This window comes from Heptranchias perlo, chromosome 6 (genome assembly GCF_035084215.1).
Source record: "Heptranchias perlo isolate sHepPer1 chromosome 6, sHepPer1.hap1, whole genome shotgun sequence".
Lineage (NCBI taxonomy): Eukaryota > Metazoa > Chordata > Chondrichthyes > Hexanchiformes > Hexanchidae > Heptranchias > Heptranchias perlo.
The window spans coordinates 41,507,950-41,534,635 of record NC_090330.1 but is presented as its reverse complement, the minus strand read 5'-3'; positions in this window follow the sequence as shown (position 1 = coordinate 41,534,635).

Genomic DNA, 26,686 nt, shown 5'->3' with positions numbered 1-26,686 from the left:
ATCATTGATGTGGGTTCTATTTAACCAACACTTGATTTTATTTGGCACCAAAGTGTCACAAGGCTCGATTACAGCATGGGTCATGCAAGTAAAATAAGATTTAGTGATACTGCCTTTCCCTACTCCATATACATTAAGTAGTCAGCTGTCATTTTGTAGGGACAGGAAGTATTGAAGTTGAAAAATATCATTCCTGTCACTTAACTGTGGTACATAATTGTTTATATAGATTCTAGGCCTGGGGAGAGGAAAACTAATCTTTCATAGGTTGACTACAAATGGATTTCAGTAATGAGCTGTAGCAATAAATTCACATTTTTTTTTGCTACTTTTCTAAAGAAAGCAAAAGAGGAAGGCAGGCAGACAGGCCGTTTTTTCTCTTTGCACTTTTAAATGTGTGAGCACAACTTTATTAAATTTAAGGAAAAGGAACCCAGCAATATCCTGGCTAATTTGGCATAGCTTATTAAATCGCATGCACTTTTTTTTTTAACAGTACAAATGGCCAGATGCATAAACAGGTTCTAATAAGATCAGCTCAATTTAAATCCTGTCTATTCTATCTTTGACTTAATCTAACCATTTATCTCCCAAGAATAGGTCCTGCAATTTCCCCCCCCCCTCCACACCCAACCATTAAAGGTAAATCAAACAAAATAGAAAACCAATGTTGCATTCCATGGTTTGACATTTCCATAGTCCCAGTACTGATAAAAAGACTTTTTAATTCCTTAGCTAATAACTGGTGTTCTGGTTAGCACCATTGTGAGTCCAAGCTCAGCAGTTTTAGAATTTTTTAGAATTCCTCTGTGAACTCCATTTAACCGCATGTTGTTTGCTTATAAATAAATATCTACTTAAAGACAGGAAAATTTGACAATTCCCCATTTAGTGTAGGCAGTGATGCACGTACAGATCACACATCAGCTTTTCGAGCCTCTAACAGTCATTTATAAATTGGTTAATAATTATTGTAAGTAAGATCTGCCTCAGTATTGCACAGCTGCAAAGTAAACATTCGTCTGTGGCTGGCCATTCAGATCTTCAGTTCTTTTTGACCTTCAGGCTGAAGATAAACAGTCCCTGAAGATCCCCAGATTATATTTGATTGTTCATTACAATCTCTTGAGTTTTGTCTGACTTTACAGATAATTTAATTATGCCATTATATAAATGTCAAGCTCACTTACTCCTGACATTGTTTCTCATTGATCAGCTAAAAGGGTTTCTAAAGAGATCTGATTCTGAGCTGATGAGTCTTTGTAACCTTCCCCTCATGGTTGCTGTGTCAATGGATCCGATACTCTAAGTGACTGCGTCTCCCATAGGTATGCTATTTGATAGATTAGTTGTAAAGAGATACACTCACTCTAAATACAAGAAATATAGAATTCAAATGACTATTGTCATTGCTGCATGTACAGTTGCAGTACTTAACAGGACATACAGGCCCTGAAAATGAACAACTATTCCAGTGGACACCTGCTGTAACTTCAGCAGTCGTCCGTTGGAACAGCTGGAAAATAGGGCCCTGAAAATTCCGCAGTCATTCCTGGCCTTGCATCCAGGTTTCAGGGATGGGCTTATCGAGGTGCAGCTGCCACATGCCCCTTATAAAATGTCATATGGGAAGCGTGTGGATTTTGAACTTCAGAGTTCCCAAATAAAGGCCTTCATTAGGAACTGGCATATGATCGGCGAAGGTATGCCGGACTAGGCATACCAGATGACCCGCTAACGTTTCTGGAGGCCACTTTGGGGTCCAGGCTAAGATTGTGACCTGGACTCCAACAATTGTGCACTGAATTTTTTTTCATTTTGAAATGTTCCTCTATAAAAACGGTATAAAGAAAAGAAACAGTATAAGCAGCTGAAAATGCTTGTTCATCTTGGGGTCGAGCCAGTGTCCCACCACAGTTACGGAAGGAGATCGGGAGAAGCCCCGTCGAATTTCCAGGCCATCATCTATAAATAAAATTAATTGGATTAGTACGGAAACACATATGCAGTTTACTGATGTTTCTGCTCTACACATCTAAACTATTTACAGATTTTAATATGTGTGATGTTTCTCTTGTGCAGTAAATTAATACACTTCCATTTACAAATTGGCTTGTGCAGGACAAAAAAACTTTGTTTCACAACATTAAGTTTAAATGTGTAAAATGTAGTGGAAATGAAACTAATGGTGATGTAAATATTTTCCTCCAGTACTGTGCTTTCAGTTTGTGATCAGTCTCAACTGCCTGTCAAAGCAGCTGGTTTAGAAAGTGACAAGTGCACAATTCTAACTTGAACAAAGCAAACAAGCTTCAGTAACATCACTGTAGACCTCTATGTGTGTGGAATAAGATAACATTCCTCTTATTCCCCACAGATATTGAAAACTCTAGAAAGTAACTAATTTAGAATTTCTTGTTTACAATATGGAAGCAGAGTTAAAATCAAGAAAGGCAGGAAATAATGCTTATATATAAATTTTCAGTTACATGCTGTAGTTACCTATCCAAAAACAAGTGAATGCATACTTTGGATTCAATCACCATACTTTCAGAAACATGGCACTCACTCAAGCATAACCTACATTGTATTTTTATATTCATCTACGTTTAAGAAAGAATAATATGTATTCCAACTGGGAAAATATAGCCTTGCCTCAAAATGGTTTATCTCACTTACACTTAATTTAATGTACCTTCCCAAGTGCCCTCATCTCCTCCTACGCTGTCTTCTGGTTGTTCCGGCCTGTGGACATTGTTGCAGATGCTGTTCGACGTCCATCTTCATTGGTACACCTAGGTATTTATATGTGTAAGGCAAGAGACCCTACTCCTGTAAATAGACAGGTCTGCACTGGCAAACTCACTGCCAAGGGGAAGCTTGATTCCAAAACAGTCAAGACTGAGATGTATATTCAGATTCCCTTTTTGAGAATCCATCTGGTTAGTAATTATAGGTGCCCAACACCTACTTACACTAAAACAATAATTAATATATGATTGTATACCTTTTTGCCAACTTGATAAAATGGTAGACTGACAAGCTGATATTCCGTCCTCGGGATCGAAGATCATCTGAAACCCCATTTACTTCCATTAATGCAATTTCCACTGAAGTTATAGCAGTGGAGTGGGAGAACCCCGGAGGAATCTCAACCCCTTGGTCTAAACCTTCATGGATGGCCAGTATTGCTCAAGTACATATGTGTGTGAGCAAACTCAATTACACCCATAATATATGTACAAATATTAATAAATATACAGCCTGAGATTACAGAAATTATTGATTCTAGCTAGAGTAATAGCCTGAAACAGCTCAACCTGGTTGCAGGGAACAGTTCTTTTTAAATGCAGGCGACTGGATTTTGGATTTCACCATTTTAGAACTGTCAATATTAGGGAAATCTTAGACGTGACAATTTCTGATCAGGAAAGTGACACAGATCACAAAAGCATTTAAAGTTACGGGTTGACATACACACTGTAAATCACATTTTAAAACCATACAGTGATTGGCAGATCTGTCATTTGGATATGCAGATTTAAACCCTAGGATAATTTGTTGCAAGTTTAAGATGCAAAGTTCACTCTAAGGATACAATAAGGATTATGTAATTTGTGTCTGGGATTGGATGCCCCTTGTGTTCCATTTTATAATTTATGTCCAAAAGTAGCTAATGCCAGATTTCCTAGGCTACTTCACCTTTTAATTATAACTGAAGTCTCTCTAGCCTTCTTATTTCAACAGGGAACCTTCTTAATGGATAGTAGTACATGTCCTCTTCAGGTTTTTTTTTGTCAAACTTTCAGTCAACTATGGACATGATTGTGATGCCTCCCGTGGTCAAATAGCCTGCCCATGTTGACATGTCAAGGGTGGTCACTTGAGCAAAGTACTGGAAGGCCGCCAGAGGTCCTGGGATCTGGGACCCAGCACTTTCAGGAGAGGAGTAAAAATCAAATAAACACTAACATCATATGATTTGTATATTTTTAATAACCTCTCAAATCAACTGCTTTTAAGAATCACAGATGTTGTTGTGTAATATTTCATGAACTGCAATGCACTTGGGTATAACACAGTTTTTTGGCTAGTTATCATTGCAATAAATTTAACACTTCACAACACCATTCATACCTGTGCATTACTCCGTAAAAATTAACTACCTACCTCAGATTTCAAGACGTTTTTGGAATCATTTTTAGATATTTATCTATATCAGGTAGATTTTCACCCCAACAGCAGTAGAAACGAAAGTGGTGAAGTGAATCACTGAGAAAATTGATATGGAAAGACAAGAACTTTTTTGAATTTCCAAAGGGAATCCATGACAACCACATTAAATGCAATAGCTTATCAATTAATAGGCATTCAACAATGGTATTAATCTGAATGAAAACAATGTTAGTGCACATACCCCCCCCCCCCCCCCCAACCAAAGTTATGAATGCATTACCAAGAGAGGTATCATGGAGGTATGTGTCTCTCAAGGGTAGGGCAAGTACTTTATAAAAATAATGGGCAAAACTGCTAGTTTGCATGATTGATACCAAAATGACTTTTTCTCAGTTTCTTCATCCGTGTTGAGTTACTTGTGTCATGAAGACACCTCTCCCCCTCTGCCCCTCTCCCAGTATGCTGACATTATCGAACAAAATCTCAGGATTTCAGATATAAACACAAGCCAGCTGTCATGGTCCAGCAAAGCAGGACGACATAACTGATGCAACCAAATGAGCTCTTGACAATTTTCAGTGCAGCAGTCTAAATATTTTATGACAATTACGATAATAATTGCCTACTTTCCCAAGCATTTCTTCATTAATTTTGTGATTAAATAGTGCATGTATTCAAAATGCGATTGTTTGATTGTATTTCAGGAAGATCCAATCTCAGGCAGCTAGTAATGGCACCAGTGAGCCAGTTCTGTATGCGATGTGATCCAGATGTACAAAGATGATGCTCATTTAAAGAACATCCAAGTGAGTGATAATGTTTAATTGCTTTAAATTGGATCATAAATTCTTAAACAATAATTAAAAGCAGAGGTAAAGATATACAATGAATAATGGTCTGGATCATACATTACGTTCTGTCACTTTATAATACATTTTGTTAAAAGTAGAAGTTGAAGGAAATATGAAATGAACACAAACAATACTGTTTTGTACTCTGCCTTTTCTGCACACAATCCCAGAGAAGCCGACAGTAGCCTGGGGGAGAGTTCCTAAGTGTGTCGCAGTAAGTATTTGCTCTGTTTTTAAAAGGCTTTCACTAAACACCTTACTCTTTATTTTCTGTGCAGTGTCATGCCAATGTGCTACAGCATGAATCCTGTGAATGCTTCTGAAAAGATATTCAGCAATGATACTGGCTGCAGACCTTCTTGCACAATTGACCGTCAATGAATTTTTAGGCAAAGTTCTATTTTTACACATTGGCCTATTTTTACTGTTGTAACAAAAAAGGATGCTCCTGATGTTTACCACATGAAAGCACGTAAAACATGGCAGCACAATGGACAGAGTTGGAGCACCTATATGCAGGGCCGCAGAGTGTGGAATACGAGTTCAATCCCTCATACCATTCAGTTCTCCACTTCAGCAATGTGGGGAATTGCAAAGCAGGAGACGAGTGTCTCTCCACAGGGAGAAAGGGAAAATTGAGATAAGAGTCATCACACGTGTCTTTCCTGCACTGCTTTGGACTGAGGAGATTTATGAGGGGAAGGATTGAGATTTTCGTATAGAGCTAAACCTGGGAAAACCTTTGTAATTTTTTGTATCAATCTTAAATATCTGAGAGATTTTTCCTTTTTGTTTACTTTGACACAGAATAATTTGTCATTGCCTGGGAGTAAGATTGCTGAACTACCTCAGGACATGAAATAACAGTACTTAAATTATTTTTATCCTGAAAAATTTGAGATGGTAAAATTCAGCTGGATCTAAAATACAGAAACTATCAGGTAGAGAATTTTCTCGGTGAAAAAAAATCCTTAGGGGAAGTAAGATTCAACAGAATGATTAATCAGTCTCTTTTCTGTGCACATAATTAGAGTCTGGTTTCAATCAGTGTCCCATTTTATTATTTCCAGAACCCATTAGTACGGGCCTTACTTAGCACACACTGTGGTTAATTTAAAAGTGTATTTTTGCTTGTATCAAGTCACACAACTAAAAATTCTTCTCAGTTTGATGACTTATGTCTGAAACAAGTTGTATTTGGGATATTTTTCTATGTTAAAGGTGCTATGTAAATGAAAGTTGTTGTTGTATTTAGAGCCAAGACAGTGCCACCAATTTAATATTCGAGATGTCAGCTGGAACTCTCTGGAGAGGTGAAGGGCAGCTTATATAATATTATAGAAACATTGTTTTTAAAAACGCTCTCCATATTCAAATTGTAACCTCAATTATATTTCATTTCTCCCTTTAATTGAAGGTTCAAATACCAGAAAAAACAAATCAAAAACTAAGAACTCAAGAGTAAGAAAGGAATTTAGGTAGAACCTTTTCAAATGTAAAAACACTTGTTGGTTGGCTTCTCTATTGTCTGTGTAAGGCTCAAACGCTTTTTCTTATTTCGTCAGCTAATTGAAGAAATAGACTCATTAGTAGAGTTTTTGGGAAAGCTCTTTTCTCCAAGACTAAATTTGGACAGTGCATTTTAACATTTCTGAAATTTAAATTTCTTACATTCTTAACATTTAAATCTGCTTAGGCAATGAGCAAAACAGAATAATGAATGAAATATAAGTTGACGATAATTTATTGCAAAATATGAAACATTTTAGACAGTCACTCACTTATTTTCCTCGATACAAGTGGCATTCAGAGAGAAAGAGGGAAAAAAACGTTAAAAACAAAAGAAAAAATACTAAAAACTCCATCTGGAGGAAAATAAGGAGATAATGGGTCCAATTTAGGTCTCTCTACTGCCCAGTTTTCCAGCAGCAACAGACCAAGATCACAAATTGACACTCACCCCTGTCTTACTTCTGAGGCCCAACCACTGCCATTTTTGAGCAGGCTTCGATATAGACAGCCACAATCCTGCTGGAAACAGGCGGGAACCTCATTAGGCCATGCAAATTGGGGTCCTATTCCAGAGATAGGATCCTGATCCCATTTTAGTCTAGAAACACACAGAGCCACCACAGCTCGCTGCTCCCCCACTCCCCCCTGCTGAGTGGAAAGCAGGCACAACCAGCATCCAAAGTAGGTTTGATGGAGATTGTTTGGCATTAGGGTGAGCAGCATTGCTCTTCCTGCGCCTTGCTGAAAATCCACCCAAATATTAACTGTCTTGTCCACCACCACCCTCCCCCCCATCAGCCATCCCTTCACTTTTAATCAATTTCTGCTGGCTCAGCTCCGTGGATGGCATGCCGGATTTCCTGCACCCCCTTCCCCCCCCCCCCACTCCAGAAGAGCAAGATGCCTGTCGCAGTGGCAGTTCGCCGCTTCCATATAAATGAGGCCCGACTATCAAAATAGTCACACTAGCTACAACGGGCGGAGGTGGTGATCACTCCACTCATCACCCGCCTGATGTGCACTCTATTTCAAAATTGCCAAACTTATTTTGAAACTTTTTTCTTAACACATAGCTCGCCGTTCTGGGGGTTGGGGGGGAGGAAATCCAGCAGCTCATCCACGGAGCCGAGCCAGTAAAAGGGAAGGATCGGGGGAGCGAAGGGCAGCGGACAGGAAAGTTAAGATTTGGGGGGGATTTTTAGCAACGCACAGGAAGAGCAATAGTGCTCATCCCAATTAAAAGAAATCCCCCAAAAAACCTATTTTTAAAAGTCTACCAATGCCATTTCCAGTGATCCCTTTAAGGTACATTGGTTGTGGCCGTTTTCCACTCAAGAACAGTGGGTGGGTCATGTATCAAAGGGGGCGCTGTGCGTTCCTAGGCTATGTCGTAGGACCCAGATTTGAATGGCTTAATGAGGCTCCATCCATTTCCAGTGGGAGTGTTAGCCGCCTGCATTGAGGCCCACTCGAAAATGACAGTGGGTGGGCCTCTAGCGGGAAGATGGAGGCAAGTGTTAGTTTGCAATTTTGGTCTCACTACCACCCTATTCCTGCTGGAAAATGGGGCGATAGAGAAAGCAAAATTGGAGCCAAGATCTACCCTGTATCTACATTATGTAAAAGCATAGATACACATTGGATTTTGCTCTGACCGGCGAACAAGCGGCACCAGCCGTTCTTAGACTTGTACTTGCCCACAGACTTTCTATGGGGTTTTGCACAGCAAGTTGCTGTCAGCCAACCATCCAAACAGCACGGCGCCCTCTAACTTTTTTTGGCGAGTTTAGTCCATATCTAAGAGGTAAGTACAGGAACTCCATGCCGTTCAATACATTTGAATTGTGAGTCAGATGGCGAAATGCCATTTTCGCGCAGCTTTTGAAGGAGCAGGACATCTCGGACAGCAACTTCCAGATTTCCAAGTTTAACTGCGCATGTGCAGTAGCTGGAAGTTGCTGTCCGATTTGCACATAAATAACGGTGAACGCCATTAGCCTCACCATTTTTTTACAGCAAAATCCAGCCCAATCTCTCACCCATTGGATGCTCTACAAATGAAGACTTGCCTTCAATTTAAGATCAATTCTTCTTGACAGATGCCAAGCTGAGGCAAAATTATGAAGATTTTTAATTCATTGTGACCTCAAAATGCATTAAAGAACCCTTAAAAAAAAATAAGAATTCACACATTTGCTTTCCGCAAATAAATGTCACTCTCTGTGTCAAGAAAGGTTTCAAGGTCCAACTAGACATTTGATTTTTATCTGGGCGTGACCGCTCATTTACCATTGTACTTCTCTTGTACTTATCTGATGATTCTCATGTTCTGTTAGTAAAGGTACATTGAAGTACTGTGGATTATTACCAATGATACTGTAAAGGTTAACTCATTAGTCTGATCTTTCACATTTTCAACACTAAAAAGATATATTTCTCACTTTCTCAAACAATTGTGCAAAGGAGCATGAAGAATAGTGAAATGATTGATTAGATATCTCTCTCTTTATTTTTAATTCATTTTTTTAAAAAGGCAGACACCATACTTAGAATTGGATTTAATATTAGAAATGTCTGCTGTACAATTAGTCTGCTAGTGTTTTAAGATCATTTAAGCCTCTCAGATGCACATCATCCCATCTACTATATGTCAAACCTTCAATGTTATTACACTGCCATAACTGAATTAACTTGTGTACGTAGCAGACATTTAATGCAAGATTGTATAACATGTTTATCTGAAAGAATGCCAAAATAAAATGAGCAACCAAAGACAACCATTCCATCATGCACTGATTAAATTACTGTGGCTATTTTAGAAAGAACAGACCTCCTCTGCTGCGCACTATTGTGAACCCACTTTTTTCCATCTTCAGTGTACAGATAAATGAGGCTTTCTGCATGATGTAACATACCCCACCATTAAACTGCCTGAAATGATTCAGCTTTCTTTTACAAGCTAAAACACTGAATTTCTGCCAGAATAGCCATTAGCTGCGATTGAAAGTGAGCCAGTCAAGATTAAGGCCTAACAGAAAGGTGAAGGGTAGCATCATTTTTATCCCAGAGACATCATCTACTGTGACTGATGGATGCTTGCTGAGTCAGTAGAGGGAAAGAAATCATTGCAAAAACTCAGTCTAAAACTGCAGCCAATTAATTGATAGCATAGTGCATGTCACATTCTACAACTGGTCATATTTTACTTGCAACAATGCTACCAGAACAAAAGATACAAAGCGTAATTTATTCTATAAGGAGCACTTTATTCGTCTTCTCTCGGAAGCACAGAACAAAAAAACCTCCTCTGTGACTGTTTTTATTAATGTAGTTATTTTCTTGTAGTATTATGATGGACATACTGAGGCAATACACGGATTCTGAATAAACAATGAACATAGAATTCCTGTTTGCTGTTCCTATTAAATGCGACTATAAGGAAGCTAAGATCTGAGCATTCCATTTGTTGTTAAAGTATTTGTAAATTTATCACAATTCAGTTGCATTGGAAATCAGTGTTTATATATTTCATATATTTTTCTTCCTCAAGCCCAACCAGGATTAATACTTTGATTAGCATCTCACAGATATGATCTGTAAAGATTAATTTTGCCTATGTTCAATACATCTGTAAACGAGTAAATGTAAATGTGTTTTAAACATATTTATTAAAGTTGAGCACAAGAAAGCTGTATCCTTAAATTGATTAAGATAGCAATTTTGTGTTCTGTTACACAGGCAGTAAGACACAGATGTGAAACTGAGAATGCACATCGTACTGAATTACAGACAAACATATGAAGGTGTTATAAGAAACAATTTTAACATAATGGGGCCAATTGTCATCCCAGTTTTCAGGTGGGAACAGGGCTGTAGTGCCTGATAATCACGATGCAGCACTTACTGCCCCATTCCCACCAACATCCGGCCCACTGTAATTTTGCAGCAGGCCGGGAAACAGTCAATCAGCCCGCCCACCCAAGACAGACAGGAGTCTACTTAAATATGCAAATCGGGGTCCTACGATGTATATAGGACCTCCATAAATTTTGGGGTTCCGCTGGGCAGAGTGCATACAATGCACACTCCGCACAGTGGAACTGAGAGTTGAGCGGCCAAACTAGGGGTCCTTAAAGGGACCACACCAGGCTGCTCCATAAACGTGGAAAAAAAACTGTGGCACTGATTTTTGTGGGGCATGAGTGCTCCTCATAGCCCCAAAAAATCTTACCACCTGTTGCCATTTCACCCACCCTGCCATTTCCCCCACTCTCAGGATTGCCTCCCCTTTAAGATCTTACTTCCAGTTCAACTCTGCACAGGAACTGCCAGATTCCCCACATCCCCTGAATGACGAGTTGCCTGTCAGTGCTATTTCAGCATTAACAGCATGTTAAAATTATTCCAATGAAGCCCGACAGTGAAAATTGGTTGAGCCTCCATTAGATAGATGGTGAACTTGCAACATTCGCCTCACGTCCAACGGAAACAGACACATGGGGCTCGAATTTAGCAGGCCTGCGGGTTCCCAGCGGGTGGTCCTCCGGGAGCGTCGAAAACGCGGACGGGTAATTGTGTGCGTCCCCCACGCGATCGCGGGATAATTGGACCCATTAAGGCCTGCTTCCGGGTTCTGCGCTCCCCAGCTGCGTGCCGGCCGGCTGCGCATGCGCAGTACCGTCGACGCGATGTAGGAGCTCCAGTTAAAGGGGCAGTCTCCCAAAGCCCCTCCTGCTGCAAGCAAGAGGTCTGGGAGAATGGCTCAACCAAGGGGAAAGGCTGCGCCCCGTTTTTCAGATCTGGCACTGCAGCTGATGCTGGAGGGCGTGAGGAGGAGGAGGGAAACACTCTTCCCTGAGGATGGGCGCAAGTTCCCTGCCGCCGCAACCAGGAAGGCATGGGCAGAGGTGGCGGCGGAGGTGAGCAGCAGGGGCAACACCCCAAGGACTTGGGAGCAGTGCCGCAAGCGCTTCAATGACCTGACTAGGTCTGGCAAGGTGAGTACACCAACGCACCCTCCCACATCCCGTCCCCACCATCACGCCAAGCAGATCACAACCCCCTCCTGCACAGCCACCACTGCGCTCCATCAGCAATCCTCACAGCCACTCATTCACCATCCTCGCCGTGCACGCAAGTACCCACCGTCCCTGACCCCACCCGAACACTACCACACACCCCAATCCCCATGCAATGGGATGGGCACGTGGCCGACACTTCCTCCCATCCGTTCCGCGCCACGCTCAACCCAACCACACCGATGCTCGATGCGTCTCACGATGCAAGACGCACCCACTCACACATCTGTGTTTTGCCTTCACAGGAGAAGAGGAGCAAGAACAACCGCGAAAGGGCACGCACCGGAGGTGGGCCGCCGCAAGTGGTGGAGCTCACCGACGCAGAGGTGGAGGCGCTCGACCTCGCCCGCACGCGACATTGCCTGTCGGTGGCCGATGGCGAGTGTGTCGCTGCCGAAACGGCCGGTAAGGGAAAGCTGACACTCAACACCCATGATCGCGAGTGACCGTATCATCACCTGCCATCAGGCGCACTGTCAAGTTGGTCCACATGCCTCAAAGTGCCCTCTGTTCTCTTGCAGGTGCGTCTTTGGATCAAGCGAGCATGGAGGGCGATTCCTCAGAGGACATGGCGGTCTCTGAGGGTGCATCGTCACATCAGAGCCAACCATCCACCAGCGCAGAGACACGCACCTCGGTGGGTCCCCCTCGCCAACTAGTTGGGGTAGCACTTGGTGAGTCACTGCGCACGAGTGAGCATGAGCAGACCCTGGTGGCAGGGGCAGCCGCGGAGGGTCCGCGACGGAGGGAGCACTCATCTCCAGGCTCTGCTCAGCCGGACCCAGATGCTGAACCCAGGGGGCCACCAGAGAAAAGGAGAGTCGTCGAGGGCCACCAGCTAATTGCTGAGGTGCTGGCAGAGGTGCCGCGCGCATTGTCCACAATAGCGCAGGCGATGGAGGAGTCCACCTCCTGCATGTGGGCATTGGTGGCGCAGGCACAGGAGGGTACCGGCGACACAGTGTCGCGGGTAGGTGCGGGACTGTCTGCGGTGGAGGACAGGCTGGCCTCCCTCGAGCGTCACGCACAGCTCCACTTCGAGTCCTTGCAGGCCCTCACAACGTCTGTACGGATTCAGGGTGAGCAACATTCCGACGCCACCAACAGGCTGAGGGATACACTAGGGGTGGCCTTGCAAGGCCTCACACATGCCATCCAAACTGCCGTCCAGCAGGGTGGAAGGGGTGATGTGGGCCGAGGCCAAGAGAGGGATGATGGTGACCGGGGACATGGAAGCGGGGACGCCTCTCAAGGCGTCCCCACGTCCCACCCGTCGCCCACCTCTCAACCAGCACCCGCAATGGTGCCTCCTCTCCAGGTGGCCGAGTCTGCCCCTGCCCCGGTGCAGGAGGAGCAGTCTGTGGAGGTGCCCTCACGGGCACCGAAACCCAGGGGCCGTCCGCCAAAAGCATCTACCCGGTCAAGGCAAGAAGACGAGCAACCTGCCACTACCTCTGCTGGAGCCACAGGGGTAGCACCACGTAGGGGTTCCCGGAGAAGAATTCCAAAGGCCTTATAATCACAAAGGGAATACACCAGGGTGTTTATTATTTTGTACTTTGTTTCTTAAATGATGTCACATTCCACATATTAAATAGTCTATTCTCACCACTCCTGCCACCTCTCGTCCATTCTTCCGCGGCTTGTGCAGTAGTTGCGTTCCGTGGAGGCCATCATGACGGCGAACACCTGCTGCCACCCATTGGGCACACTGCTGTGGGTGCAGGATTACTGGCAGCACTCTTCAGTGGAGGGGGCTGGTATGGCCGCTCGCATGTGCAGGTGAGGAGATGCGAGCGCCTCGCAGTGTCTGACTCTAGGAGAACCGTTGACGTATGAGTGCGTCCCTGGCCCGGCGACCATCCCGGTGAGTCGCGGCTCGGCGCATGGGTCGTCCAACATCCTCGGGCGCGTCCTCCTCCTCCGCCTCCTCCGCCTCCGCCTCCTCCTCCTCCTCCTCCTCCTCCTCGCCCTCGCCTTCCTCAATGTGGGTGGCGGGTGTGGATGGGGCCTCCTCCAGCGGCACCCCTCTCTGTTGGGCCATGTTGTGCAGGGCACAGCAGACAACTATGATTCGTCCCACTCTGAATGGTGTGTATTGCAGCGCTCCCCCAGAACGATCAAGGCACCTGAAGCGCATCTTGAGAAGCCCTATGGTCTGCTCAATTGTAGACCTGGTAGCAGTGTGGCTGTCATTGTACCGACGCTCCGGCTCGGTGATGGGGTTCCTCAGAGGTGTCATGAGCCACGTGTGGAGGGGATACCCCTTGTCGCCGAGGAGCCAGCCGTTGCCGGCGTTGGGTGCCTGCAGGATGGGCGGGACGGCGGACTCCCTGAGGACGAAGGCATCGTGGCAGCTGCCGGGGTATCTGGCGCACACGTGTAGGAATCTCTGGCGGTGGTCACAGATGAGCTGGGCGTTCATGGAGTGATACCCCTTCCTGTTGATGAACAGCCCTGGCTCATGCGGAGGTGCCCGTATTGCGATGTGGGTGCAGTCGATTACACCCTGCACCCGTGGGAAGCCGGCCATGGCATGGAATCCAACCGCCCTCTCCATCTGGCTGCGCTCGTCCATGGCGAAGTTGATGTAGTGGGAGGCCCTGCGGAACAACCCATCGGTGACCTGCCTTATGCACTTGTGTGCAGAGGACTGACAGACCCCGGTGATGTCCCCGGTGGCACCCTGGAAGGAACCGGATGCGAAGAAGTTGAGGGCAGTGGTGACTTTGACGGCGACAGGTAAGAAGATGCTGCTTGGTCCATCAGGGAGCAGCTCGTCGTTAAGGAGGCTGCAGATGTCGGCGACTACCTGGCAATTGACTCTGAGCCTCCGTATGCACTGCTCCTCGGAGAGGTCCATGAAGCTGAGCCTCGCTCTGTACACCCTGTGCGGAGGGTAGTGCCTCCTGCGACGCATCTCTCTCTGCGGTTGCCCTCCCTCCTGCTGTGCAGGTGGGTGTGCCGCAGCACCGTGTTGGGGGGCCCCACCTCTCCGAGGCGGACGGCGTGGACTGCGAGGCTGCTGGGGCTGGTCATCCTGTTCGTCCTCCGACGATGTCAACGCACCACCCATCTGGCAGGTGTTGGTGTGAGGGGTTGTGCAGGGTAGGTGGGTGGGTCCTCGGACTGGGGCTGCGGTTTCGTGTCGGTCTGTCCTCTGGCTTGGCGGGGGTTGGTGGAGGGCAGGGGTTGCCCTATGTGACGCGGTGGCCTCCTGCGTGGGTGAGGGCGCTCCCCCGTGGAGCGCACCTTGGCACCTGGCACAGGCTGCTGGCTGCAACACGCCTGGTTTGAAGGGTCCTGTTTCCCCCAGTGTGGGAAACTGACTGCTTTGACCGTAAAATCCCACACTTCCTCTTTTGACAGCTGCTTCAGCTCATTAACTGACCACAACGAGCAAGTTAAGTGCTCTCAAGTGGAACCCCGCTGGCTTTAATTGCCTGCGGGATTCCCACCAGCGGGGCTTGCGCGCGCAGCCCCGCACGTCAGCGTGGTACCCGGAAGTGGCCGGGATTTCGTCCGAATCCGGTCACGTGATCGGAGATCGGGATTTTCGGGGCCCCCCCGCTGGAAACCCGCAGGTAACCCGACCCTAAAATCGAGCCCATGGAAAATTACCCCAATTATTGTCATAACCTAATAGATATCCTTACCCATTCTCCCTTGTGACCAACTCATAGCTTATCCCATTGAATTATCCAAGATCCACCCACCTATCCTATCCAAACCCACCCCACTCTCACTTTTACTATATACACTATCTACTGTACATTGAATACGTCCAGTGAGAGGGCCACCATTATATAATCCAATCAGTCCTAATTCTCTTCAGTGTTAATAGTACAAAATTCACTGCCTGGAAAAGAATCACCCAAAAATAAAGGCAGCTTCTGCTGCATCTCATGCTATCTTTTGGGACCTCGCAGTCTTGTGCCAACAATGGTTTCAATGCATTTTTTGAAGTAGAAGTTTTATGATCAATTCAAAAGGACAACTATCCAATTTTAAGCTACTAAAAAGATGCTACATAAGTGCAAGTTCTTTCTTACAGAAGCCCTGAATAAATTCTTGGGGGAAATACCATAATTTTTTCACTTCAGAATCTGTAAGGAAAATATATAGGGCTATAAATTGGGCCGGGTAACCCACACGGCCTGCTAAGGACCCAAAATGGCAAACAGCATGCGCATGCACACTTCTAGCGTGATGTGCGCAGGACGCCATCTTGGTAAAGGCGTTTGTGCACGCGCAGATAATGAACCCCGGCGTCATCTAAAGTAGGGAAAATACGCGATAGATCAGTGGGCAACCCTGATTTAAAGGGATAGTTGCGATTTTCGAACTCAACGCTCCAGCCAACGCACTGTCTTAACCATGCACAGCTGAACAGGTCGCAGACAGCCTGAAGGACCCCCACCAGTGCTAATTAAAGGGATCATGCAGGTGTTGCAGGCTTAATTATTCTGGCTGCTGGTACAATTGTACATGTTTGTTGAAGCTTCCTATCCTTGGAGAAAGTTGCAATATTATATAGAGAGTGGTTTGGCAGGTCCTGCATTACTGTTGGTGGTATTTAAAACAGTGTGCTGAATAAGATTTCTACCAACCACGGGTGGCCTGCTAGGGCTGCCGCTGGGCATTGAACTCGACTGTGAGCATGCAGAGAGGCCACGCAGAGCAGGTCAAGTTGCGAGGAGAGGGAGGAGGGGGCGTAAGGCACTGAGCAGGAGGCCATATCCAATGAGGGCCTTCAGGGACTAATTCTCTTACCTCAACCTGAGCAAAGATCAGTGCATCCGATGCCTACGGTTCACTAAAGAGGTCGTGACGGAGATTTGTCAACTGCTGCAGCCACAACTGCAGCCTCAGAGCAGGCCAAGGACAGCATTGTCTGTGACTGTCAAGGTAACCGTGGCGCTGAACTTTTACGGCTCTGGATCCTTTCAGGCTGATGCTAGTGATATGTGCAACACCTCGCAGTTTACAGTGCACTGCTGCATAAGGGAGGTCACAGAGGCACTGTATGTGCTGCGCAACAGATTCATAATATTCCCTCTTGACAGAGGGAAGCAAAACGAGCAAGCAGGAGGGTTTGCTCGCATTGCAGGCTTTCCCATGGTGCAGGGTGCCGTGACTGCACACATATTGCCACGCGTGCTCCACACCTCAGCTCGGCCATCTTCATGAACAGAAAGGGGTTCCTCTCCCTCAATGTGCAGCTGGTGGGCGACCACCGCAGTGCATCATGCAGGTCAATGCCCGTTACCCCGGCAACAGTCATGACGGCTTCATTATGCAGCAGTCCAACGTGCCACCTGTTTTCAATTGGCATGGCAAGTCAAAGGCTGGCTACTGGGCGACAAGGGCTATCCCCTCATGAAGTGGCTTAAGACTCTGGTCAGGAACGCACACACACGTGCAGAGCAAGCCTACAATGAGAGCCATGTGGCCACACAAAACGTCATCAAGCACATCGTAGGCATCCTAAAACAATGCTTCCGCTGCCTGGACCGTTCTAGAGGTGCCCTGCAATACTCAGCAGAGTGGGTGTCAAGATTCGTTGCTGTATGCCGCATATTGCACAACCTCGCCTTTATGATAGGGCAGCCCTTGCCACCGCCTATCCGGCAAGACCCTGAGCCAGATGAGGAGAAAGGAGGAAGAGGCGGAGGAGGAGGCGACAGAGGAGGAGGAAGAGGAGGAAGATGCAAGGAGGCAACAAGGTGCACAGGCCCTGTCTGCCAGAGCTCTGCGTGCTCACCTTATGAGCGGTATCAGTAACCTCAACAACACCTCCCAAGTCACCAACATTCCTACATTCCTCACCTTTCCTCTCCCACATGACCATCAAAGTATCCTCCTTATGATTACACATTGTTTCCTCCCGCAGCTTGTCACATAAATAAAAACCACCACCAACTGAGACTTCAAATACAAATTTATAAACTAACGTGAAATCATGTATACACTATTCACCCTTGTGCATTCCCTTAGTGCCTGTCGTTCATGTGCCTTTGCCTTTCCTAGTGCTCCGACGAGGTGCATCCCTAGTGGCTGGAGCATGGGTGGTGGACTTCAATTGAGGAGCATGCAGATGGCCGTGGAGGATGACCTCAAGCAGCTCTGGGCCGGGAGGGCCCAGCTTCAGACTGCACCATCCCAGCATGGGCTGCAGCAGTCTGGCCTGGCTGCCTGACAAACAACAGCAAGGGTACTAGCAGAGTGGCAGGGGCAGGAGCAGGAATGCTGTCATCCTGAGAGAGGTTAGCAGGTTCGACCGCCATGGCACCACTGCCACTCGCACGGGGTGGCGCCTCGGCAATCCTGGTGATCTGCTGGAGAACAGATTGCTGGAGTGCTGTGCCGCCCTGGAAGCCCCGTTTCACAGTGGTCCCCAGAGCCACGCTAGCAACAGTCTAAGCTTACAAGGCACCAATCTGAGGTCCAAACACAACAGTAAGACCTTGGATGGCAGATGTTTGTGCTGCAACGGAAGCTGTGACATCGGTCATCAGACGCTGCATCATGTTGGGTTCCATAGGTGTGCTGATGGAGGTGACTACCCGTTCCATGTGGGTAAGGATGGGCTCCAAGCTCTTCGCAAAGCTCTGTGCCAAGTTCGAGGTGGACTCCTCCATGGCCCGTGACATTGCGCCCAGGTTTTCTGGCAGGCTTTCCAGTGCACCGAGCATTTGGCTGTGTACGCCCATCAGTCGCCTTCTATAGCCTGGTCCATCGAAGTCATCATCTGACTCCTCCGCAGCAGAACCAGTGTGTGACCTCGCCTTCCGGCGAGCTGGCACCTGTGGTGTCTGTTCCCCCCGCCCTGGCACCTGCACACTTGTGGCCAGTGTCTCACCACGTGCCGATCCCTCCACTAACCTAGCCTCTAAACTACATGTAGTGTCAGTATCTGAGCTGGTGGTTGCAAGTGTCAGATCAGATCAAGTGACGGTGTGGCTTCATTATTACTGTCTTTCCCCTCCTCTACCTCAGATGGTGCCGACTCCAGTTCTTGGGTAACTGCAATGACAAAGGGAGATGAGACAGTAAGACGTGCATGCTGGACCATCTGCAGTACATGAGTCAGAAAAGATTGTGGGATGAGGGAAACGAGAAGAAGGATTATGTATGCAGAGACCATCATCGTCAATATCTCCAGTGCTGCCAGTGGCCATGGCCGCAGTGACGACCCGCCTAATGATCCCCAGCACTGTCGCCTCCATGGGGGTGAGGACGTGTGCCTGTCCTCCCCCAGGTCTTTGCTGCTGCAGGCTGTTATGCACCACCTTCTCCTGCAAGACAGAGGGAAGTGTGTCAGTGAGTGTCCTGCAAGGCGTTTGGGTGTTATGGCTGTCATGGTTGAATAGCTGCCAGTGTTTGTGACCTGTGAGTTGTTGCTGTGTAGCTTGCAAGATTGGTACTATGTGAGAGCGAGATGCAGCATCCGAAATGCAATGTTGCGTACAGATGGAACGCGTTTGTTGGTGGGTGGGTGACGGGGGGTGTTGTGCATAGAGCAGTGGTGCAGTTGGTAGGATGTGCCACTTGACACTTGACACTTGAATTCACTCACCTTGACCACTCGTGTCAAATCATTGAACTTTTTCCTGCACTGCATTCACGTGCGTGGTGCAGTGCTCCTGGCATTCACTACCAGCGCCGCCTCCTCCCACTGCCTCCGCAGCTGGCGTCTGGAGGGTCTCCTACCGCCCCTGCAGATACAGGATGGCCCTCCGTGCGTTCACCTCCTCCATCAAGGCCTCTAGTGCGTCATCCGAGAACCTCGGTGCACACTCTATTACAGGTACAGCCATTAGACTTTTCTTCCACCACCAATTGAATTGACAGTGCACCTCCCCTTTAAGAAGTGCAAGCTGCCTTTAAGTAGTGCTAGTCACGCCTCATGTCGGGCCCCTTGCTGGTGCATGCAGCTACTTAACAGCACAGGTAGCAATCGTGGAGATTATCAGGCAGCACAAATCTCACGATTTCGGGGGTTATCCAATTTAACCCCCGTAGAATCTATTCCAACTGAAGATTTTGGTCAGCTAGAAATGTAAACAAAATTAAGCCACTAATCAACAGTGTGATAGCATTCGGCAGCAATGGAAACATCTCTGTATTTCAATTTGAAGTGAGATAGAGGGACCAAGTTAGCAATATCTATGTAAAATACCTGTAGACCTCTTAGATGTTCCAAGTTAAGCAGTATATCCCTAATTCCTGAGTGATTGGCCGGCAGTACTGGAAAAAATTCCTGTTTCTCAATACAGCCAGCCCTCTTTACTCGCCTTCTCCTCTGAAGTCATGTGCTACAAGTGCCCTGCCTTATAAACTAGAAGAGGTCTCAGTTCTAAAATGAACAATGGGAGGAGGACTTGTAAACAAATTGAGTGGAAAGGAGGAACTCCCCCGCATGAGAGAATGCTCAAGCAGATGATCATATTATTGCAATATGCATTATCTTAAAAGGTGTAGGAAGTAGTTTTGAGAATTGTACATTATGCTAGTTGTGATAAAGGTAAATGATCACAAATTGCACTGCAAGGATATTTTAAAGATACAAAAGTGGACCCAGGTTGTATCTGTACAGGGTCATTGTCCAGAATTCCCCAGCCAAATCTAGTTTGAATAACCTGCATCTAGTCTACAATCACAAGTTTTAGCACTTTTTAATTAAGCCCTTTTTTTATTCCATTCTATCAGTCAAAGAGTCAGGAGGGCCTTTAATTTTTTGTTAAACTAAGTAAATGCCCTGTAACTGGGAAGTGTGTTATTGATACTCCACCTCTGCATACTATTTTGAAATTTGGAAGATGTGAGGAAAACTAATTTTTAATTCTTCTTTAAGTTTTCACCTCCCAACACATTCACTTTTTGGTTATAAAGATTTTAATTATGATAAAATAATATCACAAAATTCATAATATATCAGCGATCTATTTGTCTCAGTTAGTAGTCCTGACTCAAAAGATTGTAGGTTCAAGAAAAAACAGAATGCTTGAAGTTTTAAATAAAAGCAGAAAATGCTAGAAATACGCAACATGTTGGTCAGCGTCTGAAAAAGAAAGATAGATTAGACCATAAGTATAAATTACTTTTTAAGTCAACTGTTTCAAAAGATCAAAATTCTCTAAGTCATTTTTATTTGAAAACTAGTATATCAGAATTATGATGAGATCAATATTCCTTCTAATTATTCAATTCTGCACTCCAACAACCTCATTTTCAATATTGCAAGTGAATCTGTTAATTGTTCATTTATTTGTCTGAGTTCAGTCAATATATCTTTTTTTAAGTTCTCTAAATGATCAGAAATAAGTTCACACTTACTCAATGACACGTAGAGAGTAACAGAACAAACTGACTGTTAAACTGAGCTTCAAGGCTGTCAAGTAAACAAGTGGTCATTTAGTCCTTTTTGGGTAATTATGTTCGTAGAAGTAAATCATATACATACATTGCAGGATCCCGAAATTCCAGAGTGAAATTGCACCTGGATTTGCATAATGTCAGGAGAGTACTCTGCAATAAGTGGCTCACGTCCTGATCCCTCAAAGCCTCTGCCATTTTCAAGGCTGAAGTTAAGAGTATGATGAAATATTCACCACTTGCCTGAACAGGTGCAGCCGCAACAACACTCAAGAAGCTGAACACCATCCAGGATAAAGCAGTCCACTTGATTGGTACCATGCTACTGAACTTAATGTCTGCTCTTTCCACCACCGGTATATACTATCTATGGGATGTAATGCAGCAACTTGCCAAGCTTATTTCAACAGCACCTCCCAGTGCTGCGGCCTCTGCCACCAAGAAGCACAAGAGCAACAGTGTCATTACAGATTATATAGGTGGATGAAGGAAAAGGAAGTGAAGGGATATGGGAACAAGGTGGGTAAATGTGATTTGGATTATTTGCTCAAATGGTGGGTAAACATCGAAATGGACTGGTTGGGCCAAATGGCCAGTTTCCATGTTGTAAATTCTATGTGGCACACACTTTCATGGGAAAAGCATCACCCCCAAGGTTCCTTCCAAGTCACACATTATCCTGACTTAGACATAGACCACCATTCCTTCATCATCACTTGGTCAAAGTCCTGGAATGCCCTACCTAACACCATTGTAGGAGTACCATCAGTACAAAGACTGCAGCAGTTCAAAGAGAAGGCCCTCCACTTTCTCAGGACACCTAGGGATAGGCAATAAATGTGGCTTTGCCACAGTCACCCATCTCCTGAGAACAAATTCTGCTGCTCCATTATTTCACTGATTTATTGATGTGCCTGCTATTCCATTAATTTATGGATTCACTGCTACCTGCATCTCCATTAATTCACTGGTGTCTACTGCTGCATTCATTTATTAATTTACTTTAAAAAAAGATTAACAATGACCTTAAAGCTATTGTTTATAGTGCATTGAAGATCGCATGTTCTCCTATCTCCTTCAAAAAGGTAAAAAAATAGCATACCATCAAACTAATGTGTACAGGCTAAAACTAACTGTCAGACTGTCAGTTTTTTTAACAGATAAAATAATGCACAGGAGCAGTGAGAAATAAGAAGCTTCTGAAGTCTGAACTTTCAATCATCCTTGATTAACAGCAGTAGGGAATAGTGCGTATCTTGCTAAGGAACAGGTATTCGCACTGCTGTCTCACATAGATTTCACATATTTGTTAATGTTCTAAGTACCGTGTGCACTAACGCACCTTGAAAATTGTATTCAATTTTAGTCACCACTACATAAGGGATTTAAGCTATGGAGATGATGCAGAGAAGAACTACACCGCTGATCCCTAGGAACAAAGATTTGTGTTATAAGGAAAGGCTGGAAAAACTAGGACTCTTCAGCCTCAAAAGGAGTCAACTGAGAGAGAGCCTTATAGAAGCATACAAGATGTTAAATGGCATAGATAATTGCAACATTTAAAGACATATTTTATAATTCTCACGAATATACATTCCATTGAGAAATAAAAACTCCACAGGAAAAGTGATCATCTGTGGCTAACTAAAGAAGTGCATTCCACATCGTTCACCTGAGGAAGGAGGTAGCCTCCGAAAGCTTGTGAATTTAAAATAAAATTGCTGGACTATAACTTGGTGTTGTAAAATTGTTTACAATTAACTAAAGAAGCTAAGGGTAGTATTAGATTAAAAGAGGCGGCTTATAATGTTGCCAACAAGAGGAGTAAGCCTGAGGATTAGGAGAGTTTTAAAAACCAGCAAAGAATGACCAAAACATTGATAAAGAGGGAGAAAATAGACTACGAGAATAAACTAGCAACAAATATAAAAACAGATTGTAAAAGCTTCTACAATCCAGACTCCAACCACCCAGAGGGTGGTTGGAGTCTGGAACTCACTGTCTGAAAGGGTTGTGGAGGCAGGAACCCTCACAACATTCAAGAAGCATTTGGATGAGCACTTGAAATGCCATAGCATACAAGGCTACGGACCAAATGCTGGAATATGGGATTAGAGTAGACAGGGCTGATGGCCGGCGCGGACACGATGGGCCGAAGGGCCTCTATCCGTGCTGTATAACTCTATGACTCTATGACTCTAAGTATGTAAAAAGGAAGAGATTAGTGAAAATAAATGTGGGTCCCTTAGAGGCAGAGACTGGAGAAATTATAATGGGGAATAAGGAAATGGCAGAGACGTTAAACAAATATTTTGTATCTGTCTTCACAGTAGAAGACACAAAAAACATACCAGAAATAGTGGGGAACCAAGGGGCTGATGAGAGTGAGGAACTTAAAGTAATTAATAATAGTAAAGAAAAAGTACTGGAGAAATTAATGGGACAAAAAGCCGACAAATCCCCTGGACCTGATGACCTACATCCTAGGGTTTTAAAAGAGGTGGCTGCAGACATAGTGGATGCATTGGTTGTGACCTTCCAAAATTCCCTAGATTCTATAATGCTCCCAGTGGATTGAAGGTAGCAAATGTAGCACCGCTTTTCAAGAAAGGAGGGAGAAAGAAAACAGAACTACAGGCCAGTTAGCCTGACATCAGTCATCGGGAAATGCTGGAATCTATTATTAAGGACTCAGTAACAGAGCACCAGAGCACTTAGAACATCATAATATGATTAGGCAGAGTCAACATGGTTTTATGACAGGGAAATCGTGTTTGACAAATTTATTAGAGTTTTTTGAGGATGTAACTAGTAGGGTAGATAAAGGGGAACCAGTGGATGTAACATATTTGGATTTTCAAAAGGCATCGATAAAGTGCCACACAAGAGGTTGTTACACAAGATAAGAGCTCATGGGGTTGGAGGTAATATATTAGCACAGATAGAGGAATGGTTAACAGACAGAAAACAGAGAGTAGGGTTAAACGGGTCATTCTCAGATTGGCAGGCTGTTTCCAGTGGGGTGCCACAAGGATCTGTGCTGGGGCCTTAGCTATTTACAATCTATATAAATGACTTAGATGAAGAGACTGAGTGTAAGTTTGCTGATGATACAAAGCTAGGTGGGAAAGTAAGCTGCGAGGAGGACACAAAGAGTCTGCAAAGGCATATAGACAGGTTGAGTGAGTGAGCAAGAAGATGGTAGATGGAGTATAATGTGGGGAAATGTGAGGTTATTCACTTTGGTAGGAAGAATAGAACGACAGATATTTTTAAATAGTGAGAAACTATTAAATGTTGGTATTCAGTGGGATTTGGGTGTCCTTGTACAAGAAACACAAAGTTAGCATGCAGGTACAGCAAGCAATTAGGAAGGCAAATGGTATGTTGGCCTTTATTGCAAGGGAGTTGGAGTACAAGAGTGCAGAAGTCTTGCTGCAATTTTACAGGGCTTTGGTGAGACCACACCTAAAGTACTGTGTGCAATTTTAGTCTCCTTACCTAAGGAAGGATATACTTGCCTTAGAGGCGATACAACGAAGGTTCACTAGATTGATTCCTGGGACAAGAAGGTTGTCCTGTGAGGAAAGATTGAGGAGAATGGGCCTATACTCTCTGGAGTTTTGAAGAATGAGAAGTGATCTCATTGAAACATAAGTTTCTGAGAGGGCTTGGCCAGGTAGATGTTGGGAGAATATTTCCCTTGGCTGGAGAGTCTAGAACAAGGGGCATAGTCTCAGGATAAGGGGTCGGCCATTTAGGGCTTGGATGAAGAGGCATATCTTCACTCAGAGGGTGGTGAATCTTTGGAATTTTCTACCCCAGAGGGCTGTGGACGCTCAGTCATTGAGTATATGCAAGACTGAGATCGATAGATTTTTGGACTCTAAGGGAATCAAGGGATATGGGGATCGGGCGGGAAAGTGGAGTTGAGGTCAAAGATCAGCCATGATTTTATTGAATGGTGAATCAGGCTCGAGGGGCTGTATGGCCTACTCCTGATCCTATTTCTTATGTTCTTAGATAAGGAAAATCTGCAACACTGTCTCAAGGTTTCCAGGATACTAGACCAAAGGGGCATAGATCAATACTGAAGAATGTCTTTAAGACAGATGTCGGGAGGAACTTTTTCATGCAATGAATGATCAGCACTTGGAATAGCCTTCTGAAGTTTAAGGAGATGAGTTCTTTAGACTCATTCAAGAGTCAATTAGATGACATGATGAGGGAAATGTAGTTTTTTCTGGATGGGTAAGGAGCTAAGTTGAGCTGAATGGCCTCCATCATCTGGATCTCTGAAATCACGTGACCATGCATAATTTGCTTGGTTCCTAACAAGGCCTTGTTTCCTGACTGATTTACGAAACAAACAAAATTGTCTGGACTTGCAGACCACTGGGCTTCAGTTATGACTTTGAAATTTGGTCTAGAAAGACAGTTTCCATTTTAATTCTGGCTATTTTAAAACACTGCTTAAAATAAAAATAGAAATCATCCCCATTCTTATTAGGACAAAAACTCTGCTTTCATCATGAGCACCTTATTGGCCTGTCATTTGCTCCAAAAATAACAGAGAGCCGAACAGTGCTCACCGTTATTTAAGAGTAAATGGAACAGTAAGTTCCAGCAAGTGCGCGCATGCACATTCAAACGTGCAAATCTGAAAGTTACTATAAGTGATTCCCTGCTCGTTTGAAAGCTGTGCGGGAAGGACGGCTCGCCAGTGAAATGAATGGACCAGAACGAAGTTGCTGCACTGCCCAGCTAGAAACAAACTAATCTACACAGAAAAGAGGTACGCTGGGTTTTTTTTAGATCTGAACTAGCTTTTAATAGATGTGGTAAGTCTTAATGACTGCCAAGCAACCTCTCTGGCACTGAAAATTAACTTTTAAAAGTGTGGAGTCCTATTCCTTCCGATTTTAATTGTTGTTGGAGATATTTAAAAATTTTGTTTTTTTTACTTTTTATTTCTGTCTTTTAATCCAATATTTCTTACCCTCTTTTTATTTTGCTTTCTCTAACTGATTTTACATTGAATTAACTGTTGTAGCTTGCACTTCCTGGTTGTGACGCTGAAGGATGCTTCAATCTGATTGGTTGAGGGGATTGAGCGATCCTTTCCCTGTTCACATAGCTCACAGATGTCTGGGAGAGGATGCTGCACTTTTTGCAGCTCACCATAGGAACAGGAGTAGGCCATTTAGCCCCTCGAGCCTGTTCCGCCATTCACTAAGATCGTGGCTGATCCGTGACCTAACTCCATATACACGCCATAGCCCCATATCCGTTAATATCTTTGGTTAACAAAAATCTATCAATCTCAGATTTAAAAATAACAATTGAGCTAGCATCGACTGTCGTTTGCAGAAGATAGTTCCCACACTAATGCTTGTGAATCACTTATGGTCAAGTTTAAATCTAAAGAGTGGTGGGTGGCATTCATTCACTGCTCAAAGCAAATTCCGGGCCAATAGCTTTCTCAGAAACATCAAAGCTCAAGATGCAACTAATTATTTTGAAGTGCAATCATTTTGTACAAAGCAAGATCCCACAAACAGCATTGAGAGAAATGGCCAGGTAATCTCTTTTTGGCAGTGTTCATTGAGGAAGGAATGCTGGCCAGGACATCAAGAAAACCTCCTGCTCTCTTCGAATGGTGCCATGCACCTGAACCATTGCAACAGACGG